We start from the raw sequence: 22,841 nt of genomic DNA, 5'->3' as shown, positions 1-22,841 counted from the left end.
TGTCTTGCTTCCCAAAAAGAAAATAGATACATTTTTCTTGAGCATTTTTTTTTCTCCTGGAATCTGTAAATGAAATTTTTTTTTTTATTTCCATATTGGTTCCTCAAAAGTTCAGAACTAAACATGTGATCTCTCTAAAATAATGGTAGAGAATATTTTGATAGGACATAGTAGCCATACCACTGGCTCCATTATACGTTCTCACCCTTTTATTCTTTCTTCTACTTACTACTATTATTATATTTTTGTGATATTTAATGTGTTCCTGTATAAGTGATAGTTTTAATATAACAAGATACAACCATCTTTTTTAAAAAAACAAAAAAACATTTGTAGTTATAGATGGAAAAAAACGTTTTTTCATTAAACATGGGAAATTGCTAAACCACCTTTAAATATGCAAAGTGTAAATAAACACATGAATACACCAATACCAGTCATAATCTCTAAGGATATAAAATGAATGAGATGTAGTTGATTTCTTTTAGAAACTCCAAATGAAAAAGAAAAAAAAAAAATGTTGCCCTTAAGTGATTCTAACTCTTAGAGATCCTATAGGACAGAGTAGAACTTCCCCACAGGGCTTCCAAGGAGCAGCTGATGGATTTGAATTACTGACCTCTTGTTTAACAGCCAAGCTCTTAACCACTGTGCCATATCCAAATGAAGTAGAAGAGAGAAATAGGAATACATTATAATTTAATCTGTGAGAATTAAACAAAAGCCTGTTCAAGTGTTTTGACAATGAAGGAAAGACAAATAGACAGACATAAATAAAGACAAAAAAAAAAAAAGGCTAAGAAGAGAGTAAAAAGGAGGGAGAGGATAGAAGAGGGAAAGAGAGAGACAGAGAGAGACAGACAGCAAAAGAAGTGACAGAAAAAAGAAAGATTATCACCAACTATATGTAAGAATTTCAAGGAAGCCTTTTTGGCTGATTCCAAAAAAGATTAGTGTTTATTATTCAGGCTAAGATTTTTACTTAAACAACATTCCAAATTGAGGAAATACCATGCACAACTTGTGGCGGTGGTTGTTAGCCGACATCGAGTCGGCCTCCAACTCATGGAGATCCGGAGCACGACAGAACAAAATGCTGCAAGGTCCTACACCATCCTCGTGATCGGTTGCAGATTGGACCGTTGGGATCCATAGGGTTTTCATTGGCTGGTTTTTCTAGAACAATCTCCAGGCTTTTCTTGCTAGCAAAGCTCAGTCTGGAAGCTTTGCTGAAACCTGTTCAGCCTCATAGCAACACACAAGCCCCCACTGAGACTGGTGGTGGCTGTGCCTGAGGTGTGCTAGCCAGAACCTGAACTCTCGTCACCTGCATGAAAGGTGAAAATTCTACCACTGAACCATCAATTCACAGCATAGCCTGAATAAAGAAGGGGATGCATGAGGATATGCATGCAAACAGTAAGTTATTATGACTGGACTTTAGAGGAGTCACCAAATGAGTACGAAAATTTAAGATAGAGCCGGATAATGAGTGAATTAAGATTTTATCAAATTGGTAATCAAAGCCACGAGAGAATGATAAGCATGTGTATGGAAATATCTGAGATACAATTTTTCAAAAAATAAAAACAGCAAAATTGACCCAGTGGGGGGTCAAAATTGACCCAGAAGGGGGAAGGACTAAAACTGAGTTTTATTTTAAACAGTGTGGATGATAGCATTTTCCCCTCTTGAAATGAATTTGATATCAGGAAATGTCCAAAAGCCTTTTAGAACAAAGTACAATTAATATGATCAACTATAGGAATAAACTGATAGTAATAACATTTGAAATAAAAAATAATAATAAATTGCATATTATACAGTTTCTATAAATTTTTAAGAAGATGCATTTATATCCTGTGTTTCATTTTTATAATCTCTCAAACTTGAAGACTAATATATTTTTGCCTTCATTTTCTTCATATTAAATAATCAGAATTAATTGAACCATTTTCTTAATACACTTGGAGTTTATCTATGTGTATATTATATATGCAATAAAATACCATGCAACTTACTGTTGATCGAATGCCAATATATAATAAAATCAAATTCATGAAAATATTGAAACATATGTGTAACATGTAAAAATTCCGTAGTCTATTTGAGCTCAAATACCTAAAAAAGGCATTTATTAAAAATCATTGTTTGGTGAATCCAGATAAAAATTTGTCAGTCATTGCCTTCCTCCATTTTTGTGCAAAACCAACTTTTAGGCATATTATTTGGTATAAACAGTGAGTGAATATAGGTTTAAAATAGACTGAGAAGAACTTATGCTATAAGTAGCTCTAATCCCAACATAAATATGCCTTTAGTGAGTTCTATCACATTTGTAAGGCGAAACTTTCTGCTCAGCAGGAGAAAAAAGTAAGGATTTGAAATAAGATGACATAAGCTGCTCTAGCTTTCCAGTCGGTGCCACGTGTTGATGGTCCTCATAATTCATACCTGGGGGAACGCACAAACAAGGCAGCAGAAGTCTGAAACCAGATAAGCCCTACTCTATTAGTAAAAGTGCCGACTAGAAAACACACTGTATTATCCACAAGAAATCATGAGTGCATTACTGCATAATTGAAAGGGAAAATAATTTGGCTTAAGAGGATTAGAAATCCCCAGTTCCTAGTTAAAAGTAATCTAACCACACAGCAAAAATATACAAATTCAATGATATTTGAGGTTTAGGGACAAAGGTAGTCAGAAAGGGAGAAATGACAACGTGATGATACATGCGAAGCTTTGTTCTTAGAGCTTCTGAAAAACCTACACACCAGAAAAGTCTCACGGAAGGGAAAAAAAAACAAAGCTTGATGCTATACTTGTGGCTAAACCATTGTTCTGCATGGTTCTTATATGTTTTGCTTTTCCCTAAGAATGTCACTCTGTTAAAATTGTGATATCCTGATAATTGATATGCAGTTAAAGTATTTTAAAAGACAAATGTTACAAGAATTGTGATCCATTTGTCCTTGATTGCACTGGTTTTGTGTGGGTTATTTATGCATCAATGTTCAATATCGTTTCATTTACTTTGTTATTTATAAAGTCTATGGATGTTTCACCAATGGACAACAAATCCATAGAGATGGGGAAAAATCTAAAAAAAAAAAAAGAAGAAAATTGGCCTTTTCCATTTTTTTCCATGTATAATATAGAGATAACAGTTTATTCCTACCTCATAAAATTGTCTGAAAATCAGAAAATTGAAAAATAATTCAAGCAAAAATGATTTAACATTATAAAGATTTTTACAATGGAAATATCATTATTCTTTTATTAATAGCATAATTATCATTAATAAGTATGACATTTTTGTTTCTATAAAATTAAATAACAGGGTAATCATAAGTAATTCTGAGATATGATAGCAAAAAGGCTGAAGCAATCACACAAAATTTAGAACAAATCTGTGTCAAATTTCAGACTCAAAAATCTGTATGTGTATAGAATTGTGCCTAAGGGTCATTCCTAGGGTGTAGCTCACACTAAGTGCAAAAGGCAGCAAAACGTTCTCTATTTACCTACCCTCTCTCTGAGCCTTTCATTTCTCAGGGCTGTGGAATGTGACTTTGTTCCAGATACTGTAAATAACGTGGCTGCCAGAAACACCTGCAAATACTGAGGCATCCTTATTTTCTCCCCAGCTTCAAGAGAGGAAAAAGAGCTGGCATGCAGGTATGAGGAGACAGGGAAGATGAAGGACGATTTCAAAATTCAGTGAATTTTTGACTAGTGAACAATTAAATTCAGAGTAAAGAATGAGTTGAACCCCATAATAACATAGGGTGCCTGAAAATGGATTCTACATAAATAGTGTAGTGACCAGATACTTGGTTTGGACAGACAAACCGAAGTTGACCATTTTAACAGTGTGTGATCTTGGACAATTTTCTCAAACCCACTGGTTCTGGGAATGAAATGTGAAAACAGATGAGACATCTAGTATGCTGCCAAGGATGAAGTTCATACCTAGGAAATGGCATGAGCTATTATTATTATGTCAGAGGTCAAATTGTGTTCTCAAAGTGAAGTGAATAATTATGATAGTTATCTATAATTTGGCATTGTCTGTCTCCTAATATAAGCGTTAATAAAGCGCTAATAAGAGAGTTAAAATAGCCCTTTTTTCATTCTGAAAAACTTTGAGTTTATTAAAGTGAATATGCTATTGATAAACTTGTAGAGAACAAATCAAGCTTAATGAATGTCATGTTCCAGCCCTAGTTTGATAAATCCAGTTGTTTTCTTTCTTTTGTTGATTACTCAGTATTTGTAGTACCCTGTTTATCAGTCTGAATACAAACTCTTCACATGAAATGTAGTAGGGATTAATGTACATACTTACTTAAATTCTGTCAATGAAATCTGTACTAGGCCCACGTTATTTTCAGGATTTTAAAAATAAATTTCTGATATTAACTTGTTTTTGCTATCTGCAAATTGCCCCTAATAGAAAATGTAGGAAAACTGACAGAAATGTAATTGATTGCTCTGAATACTAGTTACAGGTCTTTTCATTTATTTGATAATAATATTATCATCAACAATGCTCTTCCCCTAATTTTCTGCAGAGCCCTTGTGGTACAGTGGTTAAGACCTACAGCTGCTAACCAAAAGGCTGGCATTTCGAATCCACCAGCCGCTCCTTGGAAACCCTATGGGGCAGTTCTACTCTGTCCTACAGGGTCGCTATGAGTAGAAATTGGCCAATGGCAGTATTTTTGTGTGTGTGTATGTTTTAGCTTTTCTATAATTACATTTATTAACTCTTCATAAAATTGTAAAATGGTAACATGTAGTAATTTTTCATTGGCTTCTGAAAATTAAGAGAAATATAATTAAGAAAAAAATCTTGGTGTATTTTTAAATTCTCTCATATTTCTCATATACTTCTGGTAAACTCAAACCTGTTGCTGTCAAGTTGATTCCAACCCATAGCAGCCGTATAGGACAGAGTAGAACTGCCCCACAGGGTTTCCAAGGCTGTAAATCTTTAACAAAGCAGGCTGCCACATCTTTCTCCCGGCACATCTTTCTCCCTCAGAGTGGCTAGTGGTTAAAACCACTGACCTTCCCCTTAGCGTCTGAGCATTTCACCACTGCACCACCAGGGCTTCTCATACTTCTGGTAGAAAAACTCCGTTCAATGATTTATACCTGAGAGAATTAAACAAATTGAGCTAAGGTGCAGTGAAATTCCAAGGTTTGTCTTGCCATTGCTATGATATGCTATGCATATGATATGCTATTTGATATGCTATGCATATCAAAAAAAATCGTGATCTATTCAGATTTCTGACTTACACAAAGTCATTGTTTTACAGTTACAGTCATGAAATGCATCACATTCTTCAGCAGCTAGAAAGTATATTAGCAAAGTCCATGTACTGGAAGATTTATATTTTATTTGTTAAAGTAGCTAGATTACCTATAAACAATATACCCAGAAATATAGATTCACTTTGTTGTACCTTATTATTACAACACTAAGTATTTTTGTCTTACTCCAGCTCAGCCATAAATAAAGGGGTACCAATGGTAGATCCCTGGAAACATAGGAATGCTTCTGGTAGATCTCCGTAAATATAGGGATGCTTCTGGCACATCCCTATATTTATGGCTGAATACATTATTTATTTTTTTTTTTGATATGTTGTTATAGCAATGGCAAGACAATTCTTGAGCTTTCTCAGTGCCTTAATTAGTTTAATTCAAGCAGGCTATATAAATAATTTAACATAACTCCTGTTACATTTGTAACACTCAATAAATATTGTTTTCTTTAATATATATGTCCTTTTAGGCTGCCTCCTCTGACTTTTTACATGCTCTCTTTCAATTAGATGACCCCTTTACCTCATGTTCTAAATCACACTCATATCACACATCTTCCAGGTCCTTCTCTGAGCAAACTTAATCAGATTATTACTCTTCTGATTCATTCCAGGGCTCAATTCTTGGTGGTGCTCTACTAGCCAGACGCCCTATAGGTAAAAATAAAATTCTGTACCACAAATATTTCTAACTATAGATTAGTTGAATAGCTACAATTTGACGTAAATGTTTATTTACTTTTTAGTCCGTAGATAAATTTATAGATTTCAGTATTTAATTTGTAATGTTGACATAAGCCTTTGGTTTCAGCTGAAATTAAATCTTCAAAAAGAAAAGCAAAGGTATGTTATTTTAAATAGTTTACACATGTAATTCAGATATTTTGACTTAATCATTGCTCTCTCATAGCCAGTTAAAATTGGATAAGTATTTAAACCCTATGGGCTTAATTCAGCTTTGCCAATATTTACAGGCTAACAGACTCAGAACTTAAACCATTTGAAGATATCATAACGTGAACAGCTAAAACTTCTGATGAAAATGGGGAAAAAACATCACCCTCAGCGCTGCAAGTATCGTTATGGGCTATTTTTACTTACTCCTCTCTGTGCTCAACATTTTGGACTGTGATTTGTTTAAGACTCTACACTTGATACCTTTAACATGTCATTTCTCACTGGGTAAACTTTTTGAAGAGCATTTTGATCCTTGTTTTGTAAGTTGGGAACAAATGAGGTGCGAATAGGAGAACAGGAAGTATTTATGGCCTGAGTTGGACTTTAAAAGTCATAGATGGCTCTGGGAAAATCTGTTGCACTTCTGTTAGTAATTAAAAAGAAAAAAAGACCTTATTAATATCTGATCATTATTTTGATTTTTATGCAATTTTTTTTAATGACAGTTGTGCTGACCTCTCGTGTATTGTGTGTTGTTTTTCCCTTCACCTAAAGTAGTTCTTATCTACTATCTAATTAGTGAATAGCCCTCTCCCTCCTCCCCTCCCTCCCCTCCTCATAACCATCAAAGAATATTTTCTTCTCTGTTTAAACTATTTCTCGAGTTCTTATAATAGTGGTCTTATACAATATTTGCCCTTTTGCAACTGACTAATTTCACTCAGTATAATGCCTTCCAGACTCCTCCATGTTATGAAATGTTTCACAGATTCATCACCGTTCTGCTAATATGTTTATTAGCAAATTACATAAACTTTGTATCAGCTTAGCAGTGCCATAAGAGTTCAAGTTACTCTTTCTGTGGTTCTGTATTTTACTTGGCATGGGTCCCTCATCTAGAATATCTGGGATAATTAACTCACATGAACTGGTGTCTTTACTCTCCAAAAAATAGGTAACACACGATTAAAATCTTGTCCGACTCTGTCATATTTGTCAATTTCTTAACAAGTTTTCAAGGTTCAGTGTCAGTTCCACTTCCATCAACACTGACAAGACCATTCCAAAATACATACTTTCCTACTTTTCTAAATCCATATGACATCTATGTCTTGTATCACACAATTTTACTATTATACTCTATTTCATAATGTTTGAACAATGTTTAAAGACTGTATGCATTTGTGTTTGACTCAGCCCCTCTCACCCTCAACAGCAGATTCAAAACCAGGATACCACATGTAGCTCTGCATAAGTATGACCTAATTCTTAGACCTGTAAGAATCTTGCCTTCATGCTTGTGATGGTTAAGGTTAAATGTCAACTTGGCTAGGCCATGATTCTCAGTGGTTTGGAAGTTATTATGTAATCATCCTCTATTTTGTGATCTGGTATGTGCAGTTGAAAGGCCAATCAGTTGAAAGCTAACCAGTTTCCTTGGCAGTGTGGCCTGTGTCTTAACTGTATAGTGCTGCTATAACAGAAATACCACAAGTGGATGGCTTTAATAAAGAGAAACTTATTCTGTTACGCCTAGTAGGCTAGAAGTTTCTGAATTCAGGCCGCCTGTTCCAGGGGAAGGCTTTCTCTTTCTGTTGGCTCTGGAGGAAGATCCTTGTCATCAATCTTGCCCTGGTCTAGAAGCTTCTCTGTGTAGGAACCCCGAGTCCAAAGGAAACACTATTCTCCTGATGTTACTTTCTTGGTGATATTAGGTCCCCACGTCTCTCTGCTTGCTTTTCTCTTTTACATCTCAAAAGAGATTGGCTTAAAACACAATCTAATTCTTGTAGATTGAGTCCTGCCTCATTAACATAACTGGTGTTAATCCCATTTCATTAACATCATACAGACAATAGCTCTGCCCTCCAGACTCTAGGTATTGGCCACATTCTCCAGATTCTGAGTTGAGGCCCCTCAGTTGTGGGTTTCAGCCCCTTTCAGGCCCATAGGACGGCAACTCTGCTCCCTTGGCTTTAGGCATCCCCATTCTTCTATTCCATCTGAGTGGTGACTCCATCCACTGAGACCCCAGTGGTAGTGGCCCTACCCTTTGAGATTGAGGCAGCTCTGCTTCCTGTGTTCCTGCCTCTTCAGCTTCTGCTTCCTGATCCCTTGGCCTCTCTGCCCCCAGACCTCTCTGCCTGTGTCTTTCCTGCCGGGGCAAGTGTTCCAAAGCTCTTTAGCTCCATCAATAAGTGCCTGGAGGCATTCCACTCTGCCAATAAACTTCTGCTGGAAGGCACTCCGCTGTCTTGCTCCATGATTTGGCAGTCCTAGCTCCACCAATAAGTGCTCAGAGGCACCCCAGTCTGCCAGGACCCAATTCCTCCATGGATTTCTGCTTCTAGACCTATAACTAGACTTAAGTTCCAACAAGTCCCAAGAAGTGAAATGGAAAGTGTTACCCAAAGTGTGAACCAAAAGTATAAATGTGACTCTCCAAAAGAACTGCTTGATTTTTCTAATATATACAAACAGAAACATGGGGACTATGTATGAGAATGACTATTAAGGGTATGGGATAATGGTGTAAGAAACACAAAGTTTGATCAGTTTGAGTTTATCGATATGGGCCCACTAAACACAGATTTGTCATTCAATGTTTTACTAGAGAGGTTAGAAAAGAATCTAATAGTTTCTTTGGTTGGCTTGCTGAAGCATGGATTAAGGAATGCCCTACATTACATCAAGTTGAAAGACTTTCCTTGGTATACTGTAGAAGAATGAATCCAAAGGCTTAGAGAAATTGGCATGTTAGAGTGGATTTGTAAGGTTGGACACACAGAACCAGACCACCCATGCAGTGCCCACAGGACACCCTTTTACCACAATGGTGAGAAACAAATTTGTGAAAGGAGCCCCAGCATGTTTAAGACTGCCAGGATTGCTATTTTACATAAGTCAGATTTGACCGGGTGAACTGCCCTAATTGAATTACGATGCCTAACTACAATGGGGCTGATTGGACCCCATGGTGGTAGGGGCCAAGAAGCAGCACTTAATTGACAATGACAAGGTGGGTATGGTTACTGTAAATGACAGCAGAGTCAAAACAGTAATCAGAATGATCTGACTCATAATGCCTTATGGCATTGTCTCCTTAGTCATGGTGTCCTTAGGAGTAAAATAGATGGAAAATCTACTAAATATTTACTTGATCTGTAAAAGCAGGAGAATTCAAAGTCAAATGAATGGCAGTGTAACATGAAGAGCTGGAAAAGTCAGAGCCCGTCAGTCAATTGCCAGACTTGAGCAAGTAGAAAGACCCACAACCCCCTGAATGAAAAGGAGGTTGAGTCCCCTTGAGGAAGGACCCCACTATACTGCCAAAAATTTATACTGTTAATATTTCTCCCAGCTTTTCCAAAAGGGGTCTGCAACCTTCTACAAGAGTGGCTGTTCTTTGAGCAAAAGGAAATATTCAGAATTTGGGGGGATTACTGACACTGCTCTGAACTGACATTAATTCCAGGTAAACCAAAACATCATAGTGGGCTAGCATCAGAATAGGGAACGTATGGAGGTCAGGTTATTAATGGAGTCTTAGCTAAGGTCCATTTTACAATGGGTCCAGTGAGTCCTTGAACCCATCTTGTAGTGACCTTCCCAGTTCCAGAATGCATAATTGGAATAGACATACTTACAACTGGCAAAATCCCCACATTGGATCCCTGACATGTAAAGTAAGGGGTTTATGGTAGGAAAAGTCAAGTGGAAGCCTCTAGAACTGCCCTACCTAGGAAAATAGTAAACAAAAAGCAATACTGGATTCCTGGAGGGATTGCAGAGATTATTGCCACCATTAAGGAGTTGAAGGACGCAGGGGTTGTGACTCCCACCACATCCCCATTCAACTCACGTATTTGGCCTGTGCAAAACACATGGATTATAGTAAACTTAACCAGGTGGTGACTCCAGCCGAGCCACTGTTCTAGATGTGGTTTCATTGCTTGAGAAAATTTATACATCTCCTGGTACCTGGTATTCAGCTGTTGATCCGGCTAATTCTTTTTTTCCATACCTGTTTCAAAGGACTTCCAGAAGCAGATTGCCTTCAGCTCACAAGGCCAGCAATACTTCTTCACTGTCCCACTTCAAGTGTATATGAACTTGCAAACCAATGTCATAATGTAATCCACAGGGACCTTGATTCACCTTTCCCTTCCAAAATACTTCACACTGTACCCTTATATGGATGACATTATGCTGATTGGACCTAGTAAAGAAGAAGTATCAATGGCTCTAGACTTATTAGTAAGGCATTTGCATGCTGTTGTTGTTGTTAGCTGCCATTGAGTTGGTTAGACTTTTAGCAACTCTATGCACAACAGAACAAAATACTGCCTGGTCCTGCACCATCTTCACATATGTTGCTATGCTTGAGCCCACTGTTGCAGCCACTGTGTTAATCCACGTTATTGAGGATCTTCCTATTTTTGATGACCCTGTACTTTACCAAGCATGATGCCCTTTTCCAGGGACTGATCCCTCCTGATAACATGTTCAAAATATGTGAGATGTAGTCTCACCATCCTCACTTCTAAAGAGCATTCTGATTGTACTTCCTCCAAGACAGATTTGTTCATTCTTTCGGTAGCCCATGGTATATTCAATATTCTTTGTCAACACCACAATTCAAAGGCATCAGTTCTTCTACGGTCTTCCTTATTCATTGTCCAGCTTTTGCATACATATGAGGAAATTGAAAACACTATGGCTTGGGTCAGGGCACCTTAGTCCTCAAGGTGACATCTTTGCTTTTGAACACTTTAAAGAGGTCTTTTGCAGAAGATTTGCCCAATGCAATGAGTCTTGATTTCTTGACTGCTGCTTCCATGGCTGTTGATTGTGGATCCAAGTAAAATGAAATCCTTGACAACCTCCATCTTTTCTCTATTTATTATGATGTTGCTTATTGGTCCAGTTGTGAGGATTTTTGTTTTCTTTATGTTGAGGCATAATCCACACTGAAGGCTGTGGTCTTTGGTCTTCATCAGTAAGCACTTCAAGTCCTCTTCATTTTCAGCAAGCAATGTTATGTCATTTGCATATCATAAATTGTTAATGAATCTTCCTCCAATCCTGATGCCGTGTTCTTTTTCATATAGTCTAGCTTCTCAGATTATTTGCTCAGCATACAGATTGAATACCCATACCCATTAACCCATTGCTGTAAAAGATACAACCCTGACACACACCTTTCCTGACTTTAAACCACGCAGTATTCCCTTGTTCTCTCTGATTAACTGCCTGTTAATCTATGTACAACTTCCTCATGAGCACAATTCAGTGTTCCAGAGTTCCCGTTCTTCACAATGTTATCCATAATTTGTATACATATATATCAAATATCTTTGTTTTCTTCCTTTCCTTTTTTCATTATTTATTATAAAATATAAGTTGTAAACCGGGCTAGTGCATTTTCAGTTGTATGTGTACTAGTTGTATCTCATCAGATGCAAGCATGACTTCATAATTGTCTTCATTTGGAGATCATGCATGGTTCATGAAGATGTGTACAAGTGCAAGATGACAAGGGGTAGACTGTGATGGTCCAGGCTATGTGTCAACTTGGCTAGGGCATGATTCTCAGTGGTTCGGCAGATACTATGTAATCATCCTCTATTTGTGGTCTGATATGAGCAGCCAATCATTTGGAAGCCAATCATTTGAAAGCCAATCAGTTTCCTTGGCAGTGTGGCCTGCATCCAATGTACGTGGATATCCTAGCAAAGCTCTCTTTGGTCCTACACCCGACTTGTCATCTTCTGATCTCGAGTTCTTTGGACATGAGCCAGTAGCCTGCCACCTGACCTGTAGATTTTGGGCTTGTCAGCCCCTGCAGCTCCGTGAGTCAGGAGAAACCTCTAGCCTGATATCTGATTCATGGATTTGGGATTTGCCACCCTCCTCAACTGTGTGAGCCATTTCCTTGAAATAATCTCTCTCTCTATATGTACATGCAAATGCTTCACTGGTTTTACTCCTCTAGAAAACCCAGCTTAAGACAATACTCAACAAGTCAGTTTTGAACTTCTCAATATGAATTTTGCTAATGTTATTTTATTATGGAATTTAGTGGGTTGAAATTTTTTTCATTATATTATATATTTTTATTTTTATATATGTTAATATGTACTGAGGGTTGCTGGAGAAAGAAAAACACATCAGCATATGGGGCTCAATGTCTTCTCTTAGGGAAGGGATTATAAAGGGAAAATGATAAAATTTTCTTTGTTTAACTGAGGGTGGGGAGGCAGCTACTTCTTCCATCGCTCTTATTAGGGTGTTCCCCTTGAAAATGTAATTGACCCAATAATAGGCCCAACTTTTTGATTTTACAATGAAAGGTTGAGGTCCTTAGACCTTTGGAACCATAAACACATACCTCTAAAATTAACTCAGGAGTTTCTAATGAGGTGTGCAGGAGACTAACACAATATATACCTCTTGGTTGTCATGAAAAAAATAAATAAAAGTTTTAATGTTTTATTTTCTTTTACTTTATTATATAAATTAACATGAAATCCTGTCCAGACTTTGTACTTTCTCATGGACTGCCTGCATTCATGTAAACTGATATATATACTCAATAATTCTCTCACTCCAACCTTTTGGTATGAAACAGTCTTTTTTTGTATATTACCAAAAGAATCATACCTCAGCCTCTTCTACCAGAGGTTCAAAAGATTTTTTTAATAATCAGGAAGATTCTAATCAAGGCCTAGACAAAAAGAAGGAATAAACAACCTTTAAGTAGAAAAAGTGGGTAAAAATAAGCTTGTCCTAGCCTGTGTTTCCAGATTTTTCTAGGTTATTGCACCTAAATAGCCTTATGATTTTGAAATATAATGTTTTATCTGAGTAGAGTACACTGGAACATTTAACATGGATAATGAAGTACAAGTTTGTCCATGAACTATTCTCCTTGAGCTTAGAACTAATTATCTGGGATGGAAGTTTCATCTTGCTGATATCTTGATATATGGGATCCTGCACAGGGACAAGGGCTGTGGTAAGAGCATAGAGTCCAGTGTTTCAGCCATTTCTGCCTTTAAGTGGCATTGTAAGGTGGATTTTTCTGGAGCAAACAGATTCTGGTGGTGATTGTTGAACGTTACAGCCTCACTGAGGGATGTGTGAGACTCCATTTTCATAACATAACCATAGGTTGACTCTTAACAACAATGAAAAACAGTGCAAGTGCAAATATACATCAGGAAGAGAAATGTCAGTGACAGAAAGTAAATGTACTCTCTGATAATCTGTTCCTGTATGGACCAGAGTTAGAATAACAGAAGTAGAACACTCTTGTCCCCCAAATACAGGAATCTCCATTTCAGAGGCTTTACAAAATTGTGAACAATGAGGTATACCAATTTGTTTCAGTTTCATATTAAAAAGAAACATTGTATTTTTATGTAAAATAATACTTGAACATATATAAAGATTACAACTCTTACATTGTTGGACTAATCTATAAAGATGAAAACCATAAAAGATTAATCACTTTACGCTCCTCAAGTTTGTAGAAAAATTTAACTTATGAATGATTAATTTATGCTATATATATTTTATTATATAATGTTATAAAAATTATATAATAAGAAAAACTACTTCCAGATCCTGAAGATAGATATCTTAATGGTATATATTAATTCACAAAACTTGACTAAATTAGTAAAATAATTAAGAAGTTGCTACTACAAACTCTAATAAATATAAATTTCCTTTAAAGCTAGAAAGTTAATTATCACATAATATCTTCTTTTGTAAAGAAAGCTTAACATTTCAGTAATGGAATAAGAGAAATTTATAGTGAATTATTAATTTAAATTTAAATATTAACAGTTGAACTACATGATAAGAGAGAACACATTTGTAATCTAATTTTCTAGTGCACTATTTCCAAGCTATTTGATGTTCCTTATGATGGTGTAGGGGATATTTAAAATGGTTCAAGAATGGAGTGCCAGCTTACAACAGAAAGACCACTAGGTGAGTTTTCACCCACCAACAGATGTATTTAAAAACAGCTGAAGCTAGACAAAATTTTATAAAATTTTAAACTTACAAGCTCCATCATGAGTGAAATTAAAAGTCTTTATAGCCTTCATTTGTTTTCTTCCCCCAAATCTCAGGAATTTGCTTTCAATATCATCCATCAGAATCATCTGTGGAGGAAAGGTCACAGATCTAATTCTTCATTCAAGCACAGAAGACATTAACATATAATATAAAATGTGAGATATCATATATAATAATTAGGATCTAATTATGTTCATACATTTCTTCATAGATGTCTTTAGGTGCTAGCTGTTCTCCCACTTTAAGAAATCACAGTGGATGCTGTTTCTGTGGTTACCAGGAGGGGTGCATTTATGGAGATAGCTCAAGACTATAAAAGGAGTAAGAAACTAAGCCACAATTGCCAATTGGACTGATAAAGTCACTGCGTTCTTCAGTATTTCTCGGCTACCCTGATGCTAAAGATTGTGTTCTTTACTATGAACAAAGCAATTACTATGAAAAAGTTTAAATTAATAAGACAATTTAATTAATTTCAGTCTACTTTAATCCATTTCTTGCCACAGCAGTAGATGCCTGAAACAAGTTATATAAAAGGATTTGGAAAAGGGGAAAAAGTTTCGTATTTTAAAGGGGAAGGCATTTTGAAGGAAATCTTTCCTCAAACATTAGTGAGGTGCTCCCTGAAATAGCCCAAGAAAAGTCAACCAGGGATTAAAATAACCCAACAGGAAATAGCCGTGTGCTCTGGACAGTCACAGGTTCCTTTAACAAAACATGGGCTTAATCTTTTTTGTTTTGTTTGCGTAATGACTAGTTTGAAATGAAATCTCCTTTCATTTCAAAATGTCTGTTAAAAGAAAGAAATTTACAGAGTCACATGACCTAAAATGACATAAAAGTAGAATTAGAAGGTGAAATGAAGACTTTAGGAAATTATTAATCTCTTTTAGAGGAATTGTAATTGTTGGTGAGAAACCTTTAAATCTTTCGTATTTCCTGTTCAATAATTTTCATAAGAAAACTATGAATGGCTATTGCGCCTAAATAGTTTTGCTAATTTTGAGATGATTAGCAGCTATCTTCAGTGTGCTGGAGTTTAAAACATGCATATATTTAAGTTGTACACATATGTATGTAATATACGTATTATTCTTGTTAGTTGTCATCCAGTTGACTTCAATTTATAGTGACCTTATATACAACAGAAAGAAAAATTGCCTGATCCTATGCCCTTTCATGATTGTTGGCTCTATCTATCTTTCTATCTGTTTATCATCATCACCAATCTATGTGTGTGTGTACATGTGTATTTATTTCATTATTTACTTTTACACTCAAAAGTAAAATCACTTAATCATTTTTTATCAAGTTCATGACACAATTTGCTTCTAAATCAAGATACAAGTGGATGAAAAGTACCAAAGCTTTTTTCTGCCATCTCATAGATTTCTCTTTGCTTCTGACATTAAATATCTTAGAGAAAGTCAACATTCTTCAGTCCAGCAAGCTTGGCTCCCTGGCTGACAGAGCTGAGAAACATACAAAAATGACAATTCATGCAAATTTTCTAATTAAGCAAAGGGAATCTAAAGGCATTCACTTGAACAGTCCATCTAATATCCTGACATATTTTTAAACTGAATTAGATATAATTATTTGTTAATGGCAAGGCATGTCAGCAAATACCCAATGGCATATCTGAGAGCAACATCCATTAAAGAGCAGACACCCCCATTTTCCTTGGAAGTATCTGAAATAATTAAGTTAGTAAATCATCACCCAGTCAGGACATGAGGCTCCTACAGCTACTCTCCTTGATCTTCACCTTAATTATGTGCTTGTCTTGATCCCTGACTATAAAATGTACTGACATGCATGTGCCTTTGACTGCTCTCTTCTGGAAATACTTCACAAGCTGTTCACAACATGATGTTCTTACTCTAACTCTCTATGTTTCTTTGATATATGTATCCAGAGCGAGGTGTCTGCCATAGCCTGCAGCCTCCTGTTCGGGAAGCTGTTTACAATCAATCTTCATTGTTCAGTAGCCTTAGTGCAAAGGTCAAAGATCTGTCATGACCACAATTAAGATCTGAAAAATTGAAAAAAAGAAAAGGGTTGTGGGGGAGGATATAATACTAAAAATACCAGCACCAACCAAAAGTAATTTTTATTTCTTTGTGATTTTGGATATTGTGTATACATTTTTGGAAAACACCTCTCCCTCTCTCTCGATATACATATGTATATATACATGTGTGTATATATAGATAGATATATACACACACACGTATATATGTGGTTGCTGTTGTTAGGTATTGACAAGTAGGTTCCGACTCATAGTGACCTTATAGAACAGAGCAGAATTACTCCATAGGGTTTCCAAGGAGTGGCTTGGTTAGCAGCTGAGCTCTTAGCCACTACACCACCAGGGCTCCACATGTATATATATACGTGTGTGTATATATATATATAATATTTTATGAAACATAAAAATTATATGAATATGATTCAAATAGATGAAATACAGGATGATGTTGATGTATTAGAACTCAATCTTCTACTAGATAACTGTTACTTACCTTCTGTGTAGGACATTCACAATATTCTCTTCAGGAAATTGATAATGCCTATTGTAGAACAAAGAAAGTACAAGTTAATGAGTAAAATAAGGTATTACAGACATTACTATTTGATTCGCTTAAGGAATAATCACAGAGAAAGAGCAAAATACTACATCATTCAAATTTATAGAGTGAATGGATGAGGATAGTATGCAAATAATAAATATATGGCGTATCTAATCCTTATACCTTAGCCATTCTTCAGAGAAGTGGCCTGTGTCCTCAAGGTTTTATGAAGATATCAACATTTAGAAAAATATATAGAGACTCAAAAGATAGCCACATAAACATAAGCCTCAGACCTTGACTAGTGATAGATTTTTTTTTTAACCTCCTATCCTTTACCATTTACTGGTACATAAGGAAAAAATTAGCTGAGCTGTCCAGAAACATCTGGATGTTATGGTACCCAACAAACATAATAGCCACAGCTAATGAGCCTAAAGATAGGGAAAGCATTACCTGGTTGCTGTTTCAGCCTTCAGCCAATGAATATAAATTGGCTTTCGTTGATCTTTTGTCCTACTAAAATGTAATCCAGTTTATTGAACTGGTGAATTACATTAACCATTTTGACATTATTTCTTTACAAATTTAACACGATGTCCTTGTTCTGTTCTTCCTCTGTATCAGAGACACTGTAACAAAAAGATAGAATTTGTTTAAACTTAGTGACTCTAAAGATTAAAATAATTTGTATAGATAATTCCACTAAAAAAACTCTCAATATTTCACACGTTAGTGAACTAATGTTTTGCTGCTATTCATAAGATTTTCACTGGCTAATTCTTTTCAGAAGTAGACTGCCTGGAATGACACAGTGGTTGCAACAATGGGCTCAGGCATAACAACAATCACGAGCATGGCACAAGACTGGGCAGTGTTTCATTCTGTGGCATATAGGGTCGCTAAGCGTCAGAACCGACTTGACGGCACCTACCAACAACAACAGTGAATTAAATTCAGAAAACTATGTGATATAAAAAAAAAAAAAAAAAGTAGGACTTCCCCTCTCATGCCAAGAGTCATTTTTTCATATAAAGTGGTCTTAACTATCTGGGTCATAAAACAAAAAAAACAAACCCAGTGCAGTTGAGTCGATTCCAAGTCATAGCAACCCTACATAGCTATCTACAAAATACACAGTAGAAACTTAAAAAAATAAACTTCTTGGAAGCAAAAACAGTTACCATAAAAGGCAGGCACTAAGTCTCTTACACTTTTGAAGTCCTCACAAAGAAACTACTTATTTTACACATAATTATTCACTCCAAACTTATTTGTTTTCAATCATACAATAGAGAAAGTAAATTAGAATGTTTTTGCAGGGATCGTAAGCTCAAATGATACTAGGTACAGGTAAATTATATAAATGACGGAAGAGATCAGATAGACATAAGTGCACAGAAGAGAGTATGCACCACTTATATGTACACAAATTTAATAGTTTGATAAAATAATCCTTTAAGGGAAAAAAAAATACATCTGTTGGCTAGATCTCCCCTTGTCTAAAAACTTACAACCTGAAAAGGGACTGATAAAAGATGATCTCCGTATACAACTGGAAGGTTGTTTTTGTTTTTAATAATTTGTTGAAGCAATATTTACATAACATAAAACTATTTTAAAATAAACAATTTTGTGGCATTTAGTATATTCAGTTTTCTGTGGAACCCAATATCTCTATCTAGCTCCAAAACATTTCCATTATTCCAAAGTAAAACCCCTTAACTATCATGCAATTTCTTCCCATTTCCCAGTCCTCCCCACCTCTGGCAACCACCAATCTGCATTCTGTCTCAGTGAATTTAACTATTTAGAATATTCCAACTGTAAAGAGAATCATATAACATATGATCTTTCGTGTAGCTTTATCTACATTGTACCATGTATCAGTGGAAACTCTGCTGGTGTAGTGGTTAAGTGCTATGGCTGCTAACCAAAAGGTCAGCAGTTCAAGTCCACCAGGCGCTCATTGGAAACTCTATGGGGCAGTTCTACTCTGTCCTATAGGGTCGCTATGAGTCGGAATCGACTCGACCGCAGTAGGTTTTTTTTTTTTTTTTTTTTTTTTTACCATGTATCAGTGCTTCATTCCTTTTTTATGGCTGAATAATATTCCATCATATGGAGCCCTGGAGGTGAAGTGGTTAAAAGCTTGGCTAACCAAAAGGTTGTAGTTCAAATCCACCAGCCAATTCTTGGAAACCCTATAACCCGTTGCCATCAAGTCAATTCCGACTCATTGTGACCCTACAGGACAAAGTAGAACTGTCCCATAGAGTTTCCAAGGATGACCTGGTGGATTCAAACTGTCAACTTTTGGTTAGCGGTTGTAGCTCTTAACCATTACAGCACCAGGTGGAAACCCTACGGGGCAGTTCTATTCTGTCCCATAGTATCGCTATGAGTCAGAATCTACTCACAGCAATGGAATTTTTTGGTTTTGATGTCTACAAAAGTTTGTATCCATTTATCCATTGTTGGGCATTTGGTTTGTTTAAACCTTTTGGCTATCATGAATAATGGTACCGTAAATACGCATAAGCATGTTCCTGTTTTCAGTTCTTTTGGATACAAATCTAGGAGTGGAATTGCTGAGTCACATGGTAAGTCTATGTTTACTTTATGAGAAACTATCAACCTGTTTTCCACAGCAGCTGAACCATTTTAAATTCCCATTTATATTATACCCATCTTGGTGGGTGTTCATGTTTGGTAAAAGAGAGGGTCAGCGAAAAAGAGGGAAACCCTCAATTAGATGGATTGACGAAGTAGCCAAAACAGTGGGCTCAAGTATATCAAGAATCATGAAGATGGCACAGGGCTGGGAAATGTTTTGTTTTGTTATACATAAAGATGTCATGAGTCAGAGCCCACTCAATGGCAACTAAAAACAACAAGGACAAAGTGGTTTTGTCCTTGTTGCAGTTTTGATTTGCATTCCCTTAAAAAGTTATTATGTCAAACATTTTTATGAACTTTTTGGCCATATGTATATCTCCTTAAAGGAGCCCTGATGGCACAGTGGTTAAAGTGCTTGGCTGCTAACAAAAGGTGGGTGGTTCCAACCCACCAGCCACTCAGTGTAAGAAAGATGTGGCAGTCTGCCTCCATAAAGATTTACAGCCTTTGAAACCCTATGGGCCAGTTCCATACTGTCCTATAGGGTCGCTATGAGTCAGAATCAACTCAAAGACAGTGGGTTTTTGGTTTTGGTATATCTCCTTTTAATAAATGTGTATTTAAGTCTTTCCCCATTTTTTTGATTTGGTCTTTTTGTCTTTTTTTTTGTTGTTATTGTGGATGAATTGCAAGAGTTTTTATATATTGTGGATACTAGACCCTTATAAAATATACAATTTACAAATAGTTTCTGCATTTTTATAGGTTGTCTTTTCACCTTATTGATAATGTCCTTGGATCCACAAAAGTTTTTAATTTGATGAAGTTAATGATCAATTTTCTTCATTTGTTGATTGTGTTTAAAAATCCACTGTCATATTCAAAGTCATGAACGTATATCCCTAATTTTAATGTGAAGAGTTTTGTGTTTCTAACTCTTACACTTAGGTCACTGATACATTTTTGAGTTAATTTTTGTGTATGGTGTGAGGTAGCAGCCCAGATTCATTTGCTAAATGAGGATATCCATTTATCTCAGCAACATTTATTAAAGGGACTAGTCTTTTCCCATTGAATGGACTTAGCACCCTTGTCAAAGTCAATTGATCATTGATTCATGAGCTTATTGCTGGAATTTCATTTCTATTCCAGTTATCTATTTTTATACAAGTCCCACACTGCTTTGATTACTGTAGCTTTATATTGTTTTAAATGTATGAAATATGAATCAAGGAAAATTGGAAATAGTCAAAAATGAAATGAAATGCATAATGACCCATATCCTAGGCATTAGTGAGCTGAAATGGACTGGTATTTGTCATTTTGAATCAGACAATCGTATGGTCTACTATACTGGGAGCTTGAAGAGGAATGGTGTTGCATTTATCTTCAAAAAAGAACATTTCAAGATATATACTGAAGTATAATGCTGTCAGTGATAGGATAAGATAACATCCATATGCCTACAAGGAAGACCAGTTAATAAGACTACTATTCAAATTTATACAACAAACACTAAGGCCAAAGATGATGAAATTGAATATTTTACCGACTTTTGCAGTCTGAAATTCATTGAACATGGAATTAGAAGGCACCGATAATTACTGGCGATTGGAATGCAAAAGTTAGAAACAAAGAAGAAGGATTGGTAGTTGGAAAATACGGCCTTGGTGACAGAAATTATGCTAGAGATCACATGACTGAATTTTGCAAGACCAACAACTTCTTCATTGCAAGTACCCTTTTTCACCAACATAAACGGTGACTACACACATGGACCTCACCAGACGGAATACACAGGAATCAAATCGACTACACCTGTGGAAAGAGACGATGGAAAAGCTCAATATCATCATTCAGAACAACGCCAAGGGCCAACTGTGGAACAGACCATCAATTACACATATGCGAGTTCAAGCTGAAACCGAAGAAAATTAGAACAAGTTGATGAGAGCCAAAGTATAACCGTGAGTATATCCCACCTGAATTTAGAGGCCACCTCAAAGATAGATTTACATGTTGAACACTAATGACCAAAGGTCAGACAAGTTGTGGAATGACATCAAGCGCATCATATGTGAAGAAAGTAAGAGGTCATTAAAAAGACAGGAGAGAAAGAAAAGACCTAACTGGATGTCAGAAGAAACTCTGAAACTTGCTCTTGAACATCGAGTAGCTAAAGCAGAAGGAAAAATGATGAAGTAAAAGAGCTGAACAAAATATTTCAAAGGGTGGCTTGAGAAGGCAAAATATTATGATGACACATGCAAAGACCTGGAGGTAGAAAACTAAAAGGGGAGAACATGCTAAGCATTTCTCAAGCTGAAAGAAATGAAATAAAAATTCACACCTTGAGATGCAATACTGACTGATTCTATGGGGAAAATATTAAAAGATGCAGGAAACATCAAAAGAAAATGGAAAGACTACACAGAGTCACTATACCGAAAAGAATTGTTTGATGTTCGAACATTTCACCAAGTAACATATGACCAGGAACTGATGGTACTGAAGGAAGAAGTCCAAGCTGCCCTGAAAGCATTGGTGAAAAATAAGGCTTTGGGAATTGACGGTCTACCAATTGAGATGTTTCTACAAACGAATGCAGGTCTGAAAGTGCTCACTCATCTATGCCAAGAAATTAGGAAGACAGCTACCTGGCCAATCAACTGGAAAAGATCCATATTTATGACTATTCCCAAGAAAGATGATCCAACCAAATGCAGAAATTACGGAACAATATCATTAATATCACATACAAGCAAAATTTTGCTGAAGATCATTCAAAAGTGGCTGCAGCAGTATATTGACAGGAACTGCCAGAAATTCAAGCCGGATTCAGAAGAGGACATGAAACCAAAGATATCATTGCTCATGTCAGATGGATCCTGGCTGAACGCAGAGAATATCGGAAAGATGTTTACCTATGTTTTATTAACTATGCAAAGGCATTGAACTGTGTGGATCATAACAAATTTATGAATAGCATTGCAGAGAATGGAAATTCCAGAACACTTATATTGTGCTCATGAGGAGTCTGTACATGGATCAAGAGGCAGTGGTTTGAACAGAACAAGGGGATACTGCATGGTTTAAAGTCAGGAAAGGTGTACATCAGGGTTGTATCCTTTCACCATTCCTATTCAATCTGAATGATGAGCAAATAATCTGAGAAGCTAAACCGCATGAAGAACAGGGCATCAGAGTCGCTATGAGTCAAAGTGACTTGATGGCACCTAACAACATAGTAAGTTTTGATAATGGAAAGTGTGAGACCTCCAACTTTGTTCTTTTTAAAGATTGTTTTGGCTATTCAGGAGCC

At 36.2% G+C, this 22,841-nt stretch overlaps 1 long non-coding RNA gene across 1 annotated transcript in view; it reads right to left on the bottom strand.

Moving 5' to 3' along the window:
• LOC126075817 (uncharacterized) overlaps positions 1 to 16,902 on the bottom strand; it is a 58,076-nt gene extending 41,174 nt beyond the window's left edge. The window contains exons 1-2 of the long non-coding RNA XR_007517281.1: positions 16,853 to 16,902; positions 14,314 to 14,413 (exon numbers count right to left, since the gene is read on the bottom strand). This is a non-coding gene — a long non-coding RNA (uncharacterized LOC126075817). The remainder of the gene's footprint in view (positions 1 to 14,313; positions 14,414 to 16,852) is intronic.
• Between the last annotated feature and the right edge of the window lie 5,939 nt (positions 16,903 to 22,841).

The sequence above is a fragment of the Elephas maximus genome, chromosome 4 (genome assembly GCF_024166365.1).
Source record: "Elephas maximus indicus isolate mEleMax1 chromosome 4, mEleMax1 primary haplotype, whole genome shotgun sequence".
Lineage (NCBI taxonomy): Eukaryota > Metazoa > Chordata > Mammalia > Proboscidea > Elephantidae > Elephas > Elephas maximus.
Note: the sequence above shows the minus strand (reverse complement) of the source record. Positions and strands in the feature narration are given on the sequence as shown.